We start from the raw sequence: 14142 nt of genomic DNA, 5'->3' as shown, positions 1-14142 counted from the left end.
TCCTTCTCAAGTCCTGCCTCTGCCCAGTCCGTTTCTCGCGACGACGAGCACGGGGTGACGGGGGGTGGGCGTCCAATGGCTCGTCCGAAAGGGCCTCGGCAACAGGCTCGATGTCAGGGGGAGGTTGCTCTCTTGGCGCCTCCCGAGAACTGCTAGGCAGAGGGGGAGGGAGCGCGCCCTCCGGAGCAACTTCCAATGGCTCCTCGTCTTGGTCTGGGGGTGGGGCACGCTCTTCTTCAGAGAGAGCACCATCCGTGGGAACTGACCCTGGCTCCAACTCACTCCCACATCCCCTATCCTGCGGAGACTCAACAACTCCTGGATCTACCGCTCCTTCTGACAGCTGGGGACCCTGAAACTCATGCCTTCCCCCTTCCTGGCCCCCGCGGAGGAGCTGAGGCCCAACACATATATACCGAATCAGACCAATGGTCCATCTAGCTCAGTATTGTCTACACTGACTGGCAGAAGCCCTCTCCCAGGCCTACCTACAGATGCCAGAGAGTGAACCTGGAACCTTCTGCATACAAAGCAGATCACTGCCACTGAGCTATGGCCCTTCCCATGTATGATTCTCATTTATTTAAGTTTATGTCCCACCCTTCATCCCAAAAGGAGCTTGGAGCAGCAAAACACACAAGTGATCGAACAATACAACCAAAAATAAAATAAAAATATATTTAGGCATACAAAAAATGAGCATTAGTCCATTTTCAGAGAACAGCAACAATATAACAAAGAACAGGCTGTTTGTTTGTCTGTGTTTCTGTTCCATCAATTAAGACTGCATCTAAGAAAAGCATGCTCACTGCCCTCCTCTGTCACCCCTTGTGCTTTGGCAACCGGCCACACCACAGTTTGTACACAATTGATGTGTCTAGCTGGACTCTTTCCGAAGTGGCTCATTGTAGGATATTACCCTAGTAGCACTTTCTGAGCCAAACCAGAGGCTTCAGAAATCTTACAGAAAAGATGCCTTTTTCAGCTGAAAGCTAAGTCTAGCTGAAACAGACTCAGATAGCTTCTTTCTCCCCTTGTTTATTCTGAAACTCTCTTGGAAATGTTATTTATCCTATGCCCTAGAAGCCTAGGGTAACCACCTGATCAAAGACATCTTATTCAAGTAAAACTCATGTGGCGAAACCTATCAATTAAAATTGCATATGATAAAAACAATTCTCCTGAAGCAAAAAGGATATTTTTGAAGGTGATTCATGTTGTAGCAGGCATCACCCTTAAAGAAGAATCCCCTCACAAACACAAGAAAGTAGAGAGCAGTAGCACAGTGGCATATTCAGAAGTGCAAGGTCCCTTCATGACAGTTACAGCCATGCCCCCTTTTCCACTTTCCCTTGTCTCCCTTGCTCTCCATGTCATCTTGTGAGTTCATACTCCACTGCAACAGATGTCCCTAGGAGCCAGTCAACATGAAAGGCAAGAGTTTGCTGCTGAGAAGAGTCTTCTCAGAGGCTGACTCATCTTCTTTCACTCTGAATGGCTCCAATCAGCACGAAAGGAAAAGGATTCTTCTCAGTGGCTAACACAGTTCCCTTTTCATGCTGACTGGCTCATACATAGGGACCTGGCTGGGACCCTGCTCCCCTCCAAAAAAGTAACAGATCTATGACTCTCCTTCATGACTACATCCCTGGCAGAGAGTGACTTTGTCTAGATCAAGGGTGGGGAATTGCCAAACTCCGACTCCCATCAGCCCCAGTCAGCACTGCCAATGCTCAGGGGCAATGGGCACTGTAGTCCAACAACATCTAGAGGGACAAAGGTTCTCCACCGCTGTCCTATATTGTGCTTAGTCATCTAGATTTTTTTTGTAGGCACTTGCATTAGAAAAAAAACTGCTGCCTGATCCATCAAGGGCAACTTTATAGTCTATTAAAATATGTAACAGATTAGCCTAGCCAATCAGTTAAATGTTGCAGCCCATATTCAGGCTTTTTAAGCAATCCTATCTACCTATCCCGGTCTGGGTCAGAATTGCTTTTTAATATGTTTTTATTGGTTAGTAGTACTTGGATGGGAGAGGAAGGCAATGGTAAACCACCTCTGAATACCTCTTACCATGAAAACTCTATGAATATACCCAAAAAGATTCATAGCGTTGCCATAACTCGTAATTGACTTGAAGGCATATAACAAAACAAAAACCTTTTTTTAAAAAATCTTTTTAAAGACGTTTTGTTTTAATATGTTTCTAAGGATGTTTTGTTGCAATATAGGCTGTTCTTATGATGTTTTAGAGTGTTTTCAGTGCTTTTGTTTCCCACCCTGGGGTCCTACTGGGAGGAAGGGAAGGAAATAAATTCAAGAAATAAATTGTGGGCAGCCCTATATGCTTATTTCATTGATCCCAGAGCGGTGTAGTCCCTAAGAAGGACAATGCCATAAAATAAGGAGTCCCTGGTTCAAACCTCACCCTTGCCTGAACTCAGTAGGGAGCCTTAGGCAAGTCATTCCTGCACATAAAAATCACATGATTAACAGACTAACATGCCTTTCATCCACTGACAACCCTAGCTTTCAACACTCAAACAGGTGCTCTGAAGGGCTTGCATATGAATAATTTTCGCAAGTGTAGCCAAGTTAATTTTTTGCAGCAAACACAACAAAGAGTCTTGTGGCACCTTAAAGACTAAGTTGTCACCAACTAAGTCCTACTCAGAGTAGACCCATTGAAATCAATGGACCCAAGTTAGCCATGTATGTCTTAATTTCAATGGGTCTACTCTGAATAGGACTGGCATTGGATACAACCCTAATAAATTTAATTGTGGCATAAGCCTTTGTGAACTGCGGCCCACCTACAACAAAATATTGCAGTATGGAGTGTTGACCGCTCAGGATACCACTTGTTTTCAGAGCTTGGAAAAGTTACTTTTTTGAACTACAACTCCCATCAGCCCAATCCAGTGGCCATGCTGGCTGAGGCTGATGGGAGTTGTAGTTCAAAAAAGTAACTTTTCCAAGCTGCTCTGCCCTGCCCTGCCCTGCCCTGCCCCCGGTCGGTCAGCCAACATTCTGCATGTTCAGTACTGACCTGGCTGTTTTGTGGTTCTCTCCCCCACCCCCAAACTTAGGTTTTCTTCTTCTAATTTAAAAAGAAGAAGAAGTTTGCCACCCTTGGGGTTCCCCCAACCCCATAGTCTCCTTCTTCTTGTATGTGGATAGTGCTGTTTTGGTTACATAAGCAACAGCACTCACTGCCTGAACACTGGAAACAGAATGATGATTATGTCTTCATGATACAATATCCATGTATTTTAATTGATGGGAAACCAAGACAGATAGTGAGTTTTGTTTGTCCCATTAATTTCTCTTTTTCGCTCCAAAGCTTCAGAACCATTTGAGCACTTTGAAAAGCAAATAGATAGCAACTCCCTGCTGTCAAGCAAGACATGCCTCACCCACCATCAAATGTAGGGTTGGCCTTGCATGGGCAACAATGGCAATGACTAAAGTGTTGAAAACCCATGCCTGCATGAGATGGGAGGCACATATGAGACAGCTCACCACAGGATGCAAGTCTACCATCCACAAGAAAAAGCAACCAGCTGGTTGCGCGAAAAGGTCTGCAGAATCATGTTTTAGGGAGTCATACTGCTCTGATAATTAATTCAGGTTGATTCCTATGCCACTCAACTACTATGCCACTCTGCATCAGAGAGGTGTTTCCACCAACTGGTCCCAATCAGAAATCTCATAGCATTAGCTAAAGTTTCTGAAGTCTTCAAAGGCAGCCCCACATACAGTGCACTGCAGTAGTCTAGTCTCAAAAGAAACCCCTCATCTTCTTGCCCTATACGCTTCTCCAAGAAAACATTTTTGTCTTGTGAGCGCTAATACTTGCCATCATAAATATCTTCGCTGGAAGAATTTAAGCAGCATCTGGATGTCCACTTGACAAGAATGACTTCGCTATGTTGGCTTGGACTGATGGGTATTGTAGTCCAAAACGTCTAGAGGGCACCCCATTGGCAAAGCCTGCTGTATGGATACATCACCAACATCTGTCAACTGGAAATACACTTCACATATCTGGTGCAGTGGGCTCTAGGCCATGAAAGCTTCTACCGCTGTAAATCTGTTAAATCTTTAGAGTGCTGCAAGACGCCTTTTTATGTGTCCACTAAGGGCTCCGCGCGCCAACTCCACCCCCCCACACACAGATTGCCATACCTCCCCCCTCCCCACAGGTTGCCCTACTACCCCTTGTCCTGTTCTTAGAGTGGCCAACTGGATGAAAGTCCATGAGCAGGACCTGAGCACAACAGGACACACCCCTCCCGCAGTTTCCAGCCACTGGCATTCAGAAGCACGCTGCCTCCGACAGAGGAGGCAGTTTCTGGAGGTTTAATCAACAGAGCGCCTCCACCCATGCCTTGTCCCAATAGGCCTATTCTCTTTTCCTCTCTGGCTTAGAAGCAGGCCACACAGGTGCACAGGGAGAAAAGAAAGGCAGTCCATGGTAATAAAGAGCAGGCCTATCTGCATATGAATAAGCAGCATGGGGAAGGTATTAAAATGGAGCCACATTTAGATCTGCCCAGCCAAGAGGTCAGAGAAGCAGCAGGAATTTAAAGCAGAACAGAACATGCGGTCAACACACAAAAAGGGTACAGGAAATGATGCTCTGCAACATTCATTTGCTTTCACATTCACCAAGTTTTAGAAATAATTGCTATGAACCAAATTAAAACATCGGAAGCTGTCTTACACCGAGTCAGACTGTTGCTCCACCTTGCTCCGTATTGTTGACACTGACTGGTAGCGGCTCCCCAGGGTTTCAAACAGGGGACATTCCCAGTCCTACTTGGAAATGCAGGGCAGTTGGACCTGGGACCTTCTGCATGCAAAGCAGATGCTTTACCATTGCATTACTGCCCTTCAAAAACAGGGGGAAAAATGCATCTCATCACATTGGAGAGGACTGGCGTTGATGACCTGCATGCCTGTTCAGTCTGCTGCCCTAAGGGTTGATTAGCAACTTCAAGGCACCTGTATGCTTTTCTAGGGATACTTTTAACTGGATAACTCTTCAAATAAAAGGACTGTCCTCTGCAAAAGCAGGGCACATGGCCAGCCTGCGCCAGCCCTATAAGGGCCATTGTGAACACCGGTTAGTTCACAACATATTAGCAACCGCTGCTTCTTAGATATAATGAAAGACCTCAAATGCAAAGCTGTTTAATCAGGGCTAGAGCCACTGATTTTACTGAATTACTTTGGATCAAGAGGCTGGAAGACTGGAACTATGCATTTATTACATTCACAGCCCACTTTTCATCCAAAAAGCTCAAAGTGATGCACATAGCTCTGCGCTCTCTTGCTCTCGCTCACACCCACACACCCACACACCCCTCTGCTGTTTATCCTCAGAGGAGGCTCTTCATACACACAGACATCCCTACCTGTTATCCTCAGAGCAGCGCTGTGATACATGCTAGGGTGATGAGAGAAGGTGGAGGCTAGAGAAAGCCTTCCAAATTGTTGAAGGCAGCAAAAGCACCACAGAATTCCAGCACTGGAAAAACTAGAAGATCAGAATAGTGGCCATTTGCTCCAAGGCAAGATCGTCCCCCCTTTTAACCCCACTGATGCCAGACACCATAATGCCTTCCGTCACATCCCAGTTACATTGGAAAGGCAGGAGCAGCAAATGAGGTGCATGCATACACACACTGCCAACCAAGGCGACACAACAGGAGTCCCAACACACAACAAGCCACCTATATACACCAACTATCCTGCTCCTCCTAGGGAAGCACTGTTGATGCATTTTCCTACCATTGTAACAGCTCTGAAAGCAAGACCTGGAAGGCATCAAGCACTCATGGCGACAAATTCCAGACAGCTAGCCATATTAATCTGTTGCAGCAAATGCATGCAAGCACACACACATGACATGAGTCTCGTGACATCTTAAAGACTAGCTGATATACTGTGTTTTTATTTCATACAATGAAGAGTGTGCGTAATAATTGCATTTTTATTCTAGTCCTTAAGTGCTTCACATGTATGTAATCCTTCCCACAACCCTGCAAGGTAGGCCAACATAATACGATGTGTTGCAGGAGAGGAGGTAGCTGAGAGAAGCAGCTTGCCTAAGGTCACTTAACGAGTTCGTGGGAGGGAGGCATGATTGGAACAAAGATTTTCATGATTCACCGCTCAGAACCTTTCAAAATCTGCAGCTGGGATAAAGAGTCAGGGTTGGCAAATGCTGTAGGAATCAATAGGATGCAATGAAATTAAAAGAGCATTTCTTGAAGCAGGGATGGGCAGAAGGTATCTCCTGCTAGATCTTCAAGCGATTTGAATTTCCAGTAGATAAGACAAGGGTTTCTAAGGGGCCTTCCAGACTGGCATTCTGTTGCCATTATATTCTGCAATATGTCCTTGACACAATAATAGTTAATTCACTGTGGATTTATTCTGCTTTATTAGTTGCCAGTGTGGTGTAGTGGTTAAGGTGCTGGACTACAACCTGGGAGACCAGGCTTCGAATCCCCACACAGCCACAAAGCTCACTGAGTGACCTTGGGCCAGTCACTGCCTCTCAGCCTCAGAGGAAGGCAATGGTAAAACCACCTCTGAATACCGCTTACCATGAAAACCCTATTCATAGGGTCACCATAAGTCGGAATCGACTTGAAGGCAGTCCATTTCCATTTCATTAGTTGTTCTACAATGCTCCCCCAAAGCTACCACAGTATTGCTGTCCAGTGAAGGTCAAGTCCAACCAAAGTTTTATTTATTTATCTATTATTAAATTTATATCCTGCCCTTCCTCCCAAAGGCAGCCCAATGTGGGGGGGAAACAAAAAACACAGGACGTTTGTGGTATGAAAAAGATACAAGATTTCAGCAGCAATTTGCAGGATATGCACTGATGAGAAATGACTGTTCTACAACTGCTGTAGGCACGAATAGTATTGAAAGCAGGATCTTGTCTGGCTTCCCAGGGACCATCATGAGCACAAATTGTCAGGCATGCACAATAAAAAGGACCTCTGGAGGAGCCCCAATTCCCAACTGTTTAACATCAACATTATAAAAGCTTTCCTCCTCTAAAATGGAGTCATAATAGGGGTAGGGATCAGGAATGGATTGTGTGCGAAAGGACTATGAGCACCGTTCTGACACTAAAAACAAACTCTTAACCTTAGTATCAGAGGTACCTTTTTCCTTAATTCCAGGTGTCTTTTGCAGTTTTGGCTCTGGTTGGCCAACCTTGTAGTTCCAATAACAAAAACAACAGGCTAGATCCTGTAACCCTGGAATCTGCCCGAGCCTGCCTTAAAGTGAAGTCACTCTTTATTCTGAACATGACCTCAGATCAATTACCCTGGCCTTGCAAGACGCTTGCGGCTTAACACAAGGGATTTCAGAGCGGGGGAAATGAGGAAGGAACAGAGTGCATGCAAAATGAATTTTGCAGCAAGCCTTTTTTGGTTAGGTATTTTTTATTAAGCATTTGTAAACCACTTAATATTTTAAAAATTTCTAAGCAATATAAAAACAATCAAGCACAACATAAAACAAGTAAAAGAGAAGCATATAAAACACATAAAACACATAAAACAGGGATATGGGGAAGTCAAACAAATAAGAACAGGGTCTGATCTCACAGGTCAGGAAAAGCTTCGGCAAAACGATGCATCTTTGCAAGACATGCATTTTCTTGAGATGCTCCTCACCAGCACTGTGAATTGAGCCTGGAAACTAAGAGGCAGCCAATGCAGTGCCTTCACTAAGAAATTCCCAGTGCCCATCCCTCATAAATCCATCCCACAGGGCTGGGTGTGGTCAGGCAAGCTAGTTTCTGTGGCCTAAAGAACACAGCACAGAACAGTATACAAAGCACAATAACAGTATGTGAACGAAGAACCATTTGTCACAACTGCTTCTGCCTCCGCTACATCAGGAGCAGTTTCGGGCCAAGACATTCTGCTACCTGAAAAGGCACCCACTCTAGGACTGACACTTTCAAAACTTTTTGCAGCAGGATTCAGACTATTTCTGCCTTCAGCTATCCCACTGCCTTCTGGGGGCAACCTCAGCAAGTTGCTTCACCCATCCTACTGCATGGCTGACCCCCATCAGGACTGATTTATCTGCTTCCATTTCTTTTCAATGACAGGTGAAAGTCTGTTGGATTTTATGGCTAGATTTTATGGCTGTTCTACTGCAGGAGTGGTTTTATCGATTTGTGGTTTTATTGAATTGCTGTACAGGTTTTAATTGTGTTGATCTTACTTGCGTCGTTATCTAGAGCAGGGTGGGGGAACCTGTGGCCATTATAGTTATAGTCCAGCAACATATAGAGGGCCATAGATTCCCCACTCCTAACCTAGAGAATATTTTTTAATTAGGCAGCATAAATAAAATACCATTCAAAATAAATAAAATTCTGCAGACTAGTAAGTCAAATCCTAGTAAGTCAAATCCATCTCCCAAAATTTGCTACTAGTATAAACTTGAATACGGAAAAGAAACAAAAACAAAACCTTGTTAAAATACTACATATACGCCATACAAAATCAAATTACCATCTTGGAAATACAACTAACAGAGGATATAATATCAGAGAGAGATAAGAAGGAAGAGCAGGTATCCCCAAAATATATCACAACCTAAATTGCTAACCTTCAACTGAACAAAAACACAAAAAGAAAAATGAGAATAGTTAGTAAAATAAATAAATGTGGGTCCCATGGCAGAGCTAAAGATGTTCCCTGTTCTAAAAAGTTGAAGACTACTGACCTAAATGGTGTACAGCATAATTACTATATGCACTCAAGATATTGATGTGGATGTCATACATGAATAAGCAGACTATGCACATTTTAGAGGGATACAATATCAGCCATCAATATCTCCTGTTACAGCACTTAAATGTAGCTATTATGAATGATGTGAATCCATTCAGTAACCTGGTTGTTAGCTGAACCATGTGCAACCTTCTTCTGCCCTGGTATCTAAAGTCCTTGTGCATAGCTCAAACAAATCCTGGGTGCTGATTCCCAAGATCTGGGCTTGTCACTATGCAAGGCCACACCACCAATATACATTTAAAGCAATATCATACCACTTTAAATAGTCATGGCTTCCCCCAAAGAATCCTGGGAACTCTAGTTTGTTGAGGGTGCTGGGAGTTGTTAGGAGATCCCTATTCTCCTCCCAGTTACAATTCCCAGAGTTCCCTGGGAAGAGAGAGGGATGATTAAACCACTCTGTGTAGTATAGTGTAGATGGGGCCCAAGATACCATCTTTGGTGTTACATGCCATATAACCATCTACCCAGGTGGGTGTGTCCATGTACCTGCTAGCCATGGATACTTTCCATACATCTGATAAAGTTTATGCCCCAATAAATCTGTTAATCTTTTAAAGTGGCAGCGGACTCTTTTGTGTTCCTTTGCCATGACAGACTAACAGCACAATCCTAACCACGTCTATTCAGAAGCAAGTCCTATTGAATTCAATGGGTATTACTCCCAAGTCAGGATGGGAGAGAAATTAGATTACTTTTCCAGGCAAACCTACCAAATTTGCATTCTGAAACAATTCACAAACCGGAATAAAACCACCCTTCATGATTCACACTTTTTTGAATTCTGCAATGCGGTTCTTCAGCCAAGTCGCATGTACCAAAAGGTATACACTAGGGCAACACGTGTGGGATCCAGGTCAGTACTTGTGAAAATTATACTCCGCTGGAGGCTGTCCAAAATAGTTTCCTAAGAACCATATTTGCAGTGCCTTCGTGCATACATAGTTTTATTTTAAGATTAGAAGTAGGATTGCCCTCAATTGAATTTCGAATATGGAGTTACAGAATATGTGCCTGGTTAAAAATATTATTTAACCCGTTAGGACTGGCGCCCTATATTCTATTAGACAACTTCCAATCTACCTGGAAGAGAATGTTACTAGATAAAATTACTAAATTAGGGTTCTCTATCCCAGTAATACTAGAAATGGGCTATATAAAAGCTAAATCGAACATTCTGCTCCGTCTTAAAGACGTAGACTATCAGCAACATCTAATGCTTGTAACTAAGCAGAAGTACAATTCAAACCCTTATATGCCCATGCGATATCTAACAGAACTTACAATAGCTAAATATCGTAAAGCTTTTACACTGGCTAGGTTTAACATCCTCCCGTCAGCTCTTCTTGAAGGAAGATTTAAGAAAATCCCATACAATGACAGAAAGTGTCCATGTGGAGAAGGAATGGTAGAAACGGTGTCACATGTTCTTTTGCACTGTCCCTTTTAACGAGATCTTAGATCGCAAGTAATATCCCCTATCTTACGATCTATACTGGGCAGAAATGAAGTTTTTTACGTGGATTATCTTCTTGCTGATAAACAACCAGATGTTACTAAGAAAGTAGCAAAATATTGTGTGGCGGCTATTGCCTGTAGAAAACAAATGATAAACTATACAATTAATTTTAAATTCTTAATTTTTTAGATTTTTAAGTTGTTTTAAATTTTTTTAATGAATTTTACTGTATGAATCATGGTATATGTTTGAATTAGCCTATTCTCCACCCCAGTGTTTTCTACTTTTGTATGTTTTCCTCTTGTATTGGTCTTCGACCGTAATAAACAGTATATATATATATATATAGGGCAACACGTGCATAAAAGGGTATACACTGGTGAAAATAGCATGCAAAAATGCATATTAGGGGAAACTGCTTTGCAAAAATGTGCATATAAGGCAAAATTACAGATTCTCACTAAAATGCTGGATTTTCATGTTTGTTTGTTTTTTGTTCTAATCACAAACCAATATGGAAATGTGGAGAACTCAATTTAAGCTTGGAAAAATTAGAGACCGAGATTGACAGATTCACCCATCCCTACTCCCTGGTAAGCAGGGTTAGGATTGTAGCCCAACACTGCAGTCTCTTACTCTTACTTCTAGTACATTTTGCTGCTGCCCAACTGTTTTTTGAAGGAAGGGGAAAGCAGCCCTTCCACCCATCACAGCCACTGGATGCCCATTAGCCACAAATCCCCCTGGCAAAACCAGTTGAGGCTTATCCATTAGGGTGAACGGGGCACTGCCCCACCAACCTCGGTCAGCCCCCAGCCAGCCCCCATCTGCCTGCCTCCTTGCTTACAGACAGTCTTGGCTGTCAGCTTCCCCTTCTGGAGTCTCAGTATTGTCCTGGTAGAATTCAGCAGGGAGGAGGAGGATGGAGACAAAACTAGCTTCAGTCGACTCTGCCTGTCACTGGCTCTGGCTCCATGTACTGTCGGGCTCCCTGCCTTCCGCCCCACCAGTCCCAGTGGTTACCAGCCCATCGCTGTGTGCAGAACTGCTTCCCTCACTGTTCCAAACAGTCCCCAAGGTTAACATCCACCCCTATCAGCACACGATCAGAAAAGCTAGTCAAAACTAACCAGTGCCACCCGAACTTTGTGTGTGTGTTTTGTCTCCTGGAGAGGTTCCTTTGCCCTCTGCCCTGGTTGTGGAGCCTGGAATTCCAGGGCAACGTGTGAAGCTTGGCTGGCACCAGCATGCAAGCCACAGCATGGACATTCTCCAGTGAGAGGAGAGAGAAATTCTGCAGTGCTTCCCTGGCACAGTCATCCTTCTATGCCTGGAATCTGCTGATCTCTGCCTCTTCCTGGGCCAGGAAAATCCTTAGGCAAAGCACCTACCCTACATTGCAGGGACTGAAGCGTTACAAGGCTCTCCCCCTCTCCCACCCCCTTTTTAAAGGCAACAGATCCACCTTGGGGGGAAAAACAGGGCTAAAGAAGAGGTAAGAAGTGGTAGATCAGAGAGGCGGGGCATACTGCAGAGATTGCCTCTAAAGCCAAACAGGTGCCCCCCTCGCCCTTAAAAGTTTGGGCAAGCAGGAAAGTCTTCTTCAGATGAGTTTGCAACGTGTATACAGAGAGAGAGAGAGAGAGAGAGAGAGAGAGAGAGAGAGAGAGAGCGCAAAACCAGGAGCCGGCCTGAGTTGTTGCCGCCGCCGCTTAGACAAGGAAGTTTGCAAGCCGGCGTGTTCTCCCCAGCCTGGGCTCACTCTGCTGAGTAATGGCAACAAGAAAACGTCACGGCCACCGAAAGATGTGCAAAGTCATGCGAAGAGCCAAAAGAATCTCGGCAGGTTTTAGGGGAGCGCCAGAAGTGACGTCTTCACACCCCTCCTCCCATTACCCCCCCCAATAACACCCCTCACCACCCACATTTGTCCTCTTTAAGAGAAAGAAAGTGGGAGCGGGGTGCTGGTACAGGTAGATTAGAGAATCGACCAATTATAAAGAACAACCTCGATCGTTTCATCTGCAAGCGGTGCTCTTCTCTCTCCCCCCCTCCTTTTTTTTCCCAAGCCGACCTGGGAAGCGAGAGAGAGAGCCTATCTCCTTCCTGATTCTGCTGCGATGGCTTGGAAGTTATAATCGACTGGCGTCTTGGAGCCTTCCTCCTCCTCCTCCCCAACGACCTGGGCACTCAAGGGACTAGCTGCTTCTTTTTCTGAATTGCTGTCTCCCTTCCTTCGTGGGGTGTTTTAAGCTTCCCCGTAACTCCACCTGCCCTCCCATCAACTCTCCCCCTTCCCTTCCCTTCCCTGATCTGGCTTTACCTGAGCTGGTCCCTTTTGCAAAACAGGCCAGGGCAAGGTTAAAAAGTCCTCATCCTTAAGGAGAAGCCGCTCGATCTCTGCTAGCCGCTCCAGAGCCCTTTCCACCTGCACCAGCGGGAGACCTGCCTTTTCTGACGTCACTCCCCCGATCCGGCCACGCCTCCAGTCCCGCGTTCGCAGCGATCACTGGCTGGCTGTCCCGCCTATCATTTCCCTAAGGGACAGCGCTCCCAGAGCTAGCGGCTCCAATGGGTGGAGGCTGCTGCCAGGTGAAGCTGTGCGAGGTCTAAGGCAAAGAGGACGAGGAAGGGTCCCCCGCCCTTAAGGGTGAAATAGGGATAACGCATGCAAAAAGAAGTTTTTTTTCTTAAAGGTGAAATAGGGTTAACACAGTGTGGTATAGCGGTTAGAGTGTGGGACTAGGACCTGAGAGAGAAGGGTTCGAATCCCCACTCAGCCATGAAGTTCACTGGGTGCCCTTGCGCTAGTCACTGCCTCTCAGCCTAATCTACATCACAGGGTGGTTGTGGGGATTAAATGAGGAGGAGGAGAACCATGTACGCCACCTTGAACTCTTTGGAGAAAAGGTGGGATATAAATGCAATAAATAAATATAAAAGTAAGTGCAAAGTCACGAACAGGTTATTCATTTACTCTACCTCCAGCAACACCTACTATAACTGATTTTTTTTTAAAAAAAGAAAAACCCTTATTCCACATTCTGATTGGCTAGGAGGGGCTGTGATGTAATGAAGGTTATTGCCTGGTGCTGACATTACATCACGACCCATCACAGAACCATCTGCAGTTTCTTCAATACTGCTACTGAACAAGTTCCATCACTGAAATTCAAACCTAAAGTTCCTTGTTTATGGCTTTAGCCATTGCACACACATATTTTTTTACGTGATAGCTTTGTGTCATCCACTGAAATGTTTCAAGATACCACAGATTCGAGTTGGAAGAGACCTATAAGGCCATCAAGTCCAAGTCTAACCCTCTGCTCAAAGCAGGAATCCAACTTAAAGCATACCTGACAGGCGGCTGTCCAGCTGCCTCTTGAATGCCTCCAGTGTTGGAGAGCTCACCACTTCTCTAGGTCATAATAATAATAATAATAATAATAATAATAATAATATTTAATTTGTGTGTCGCCTATCTGGCAGATAGCCACTCTAGGCGACGTACATTAAAATGGGATAAAATACAATAGTATCAAATGCAGTCACATTAATCTCAATAAATAAAATACTGGACAGTCATCAGTACATTTATAAAAACATTTACATATACAGCATATAATAGATGACAAAATAATGGAGATTAACCCATCCCAAAGATCTCAAAGGCCTGTTGAAATAGCCACGTCTTCAGGGCCTTGCGGAATACATCCAGGGAAGGGGCATGTCGGAGATCAAACGGGAGGGAGTTCCAGAGAGTGGGGGCCACCACAGAAAAAGCCCTCTCCCTAGTACCCACCAACCTAGCTGTTTTGGTTGGTGGGATTGAGA

General features: G+C 44.6%; 1 protein-coding gene across 1 annotated transcript in view; it reads right to left on the bottom strand.

Annotated features, from left to right (window-relative positions):
* The window catches only part of EPB41 (erythrocyte membrane protein band 4.1), a 161983-nt gene extending 149200 nt beyond the window's left edge, over positions 1 to 12783 (bottom strand). Inside the window, exon 1 of the mRNA XM_061596215.1 lies at positions 12632 to 12783. The gene's annotated coding sequence lies outside the window, so the exon portion shown is untranslated. The remainder of the gene's footprint in view (positions 1 to 12631) is intronic.
* Positions 12784 to 14142: the final 1359 nt, after the last annotated feature.

This window comes from Rhineura floridana, chromosome 15 (assembly GCF_030035675.1).
Source record: "Rhineura floridana isolate rRhiFlo1 chromosome 15, rRhiFlo1.hap2, whole genome shotgun sequence".
Lineage (NCBI taxonomy): Eukaryota > Metazoa > Chordata > Lepidosauria > Squamata > Rhineuridae > Rhineura > Rhineura floridana.
Note: the sequence above shows the minus strand (reverse complement) of the source record. Positions and strands in the feature narration are given on the sequence as shown.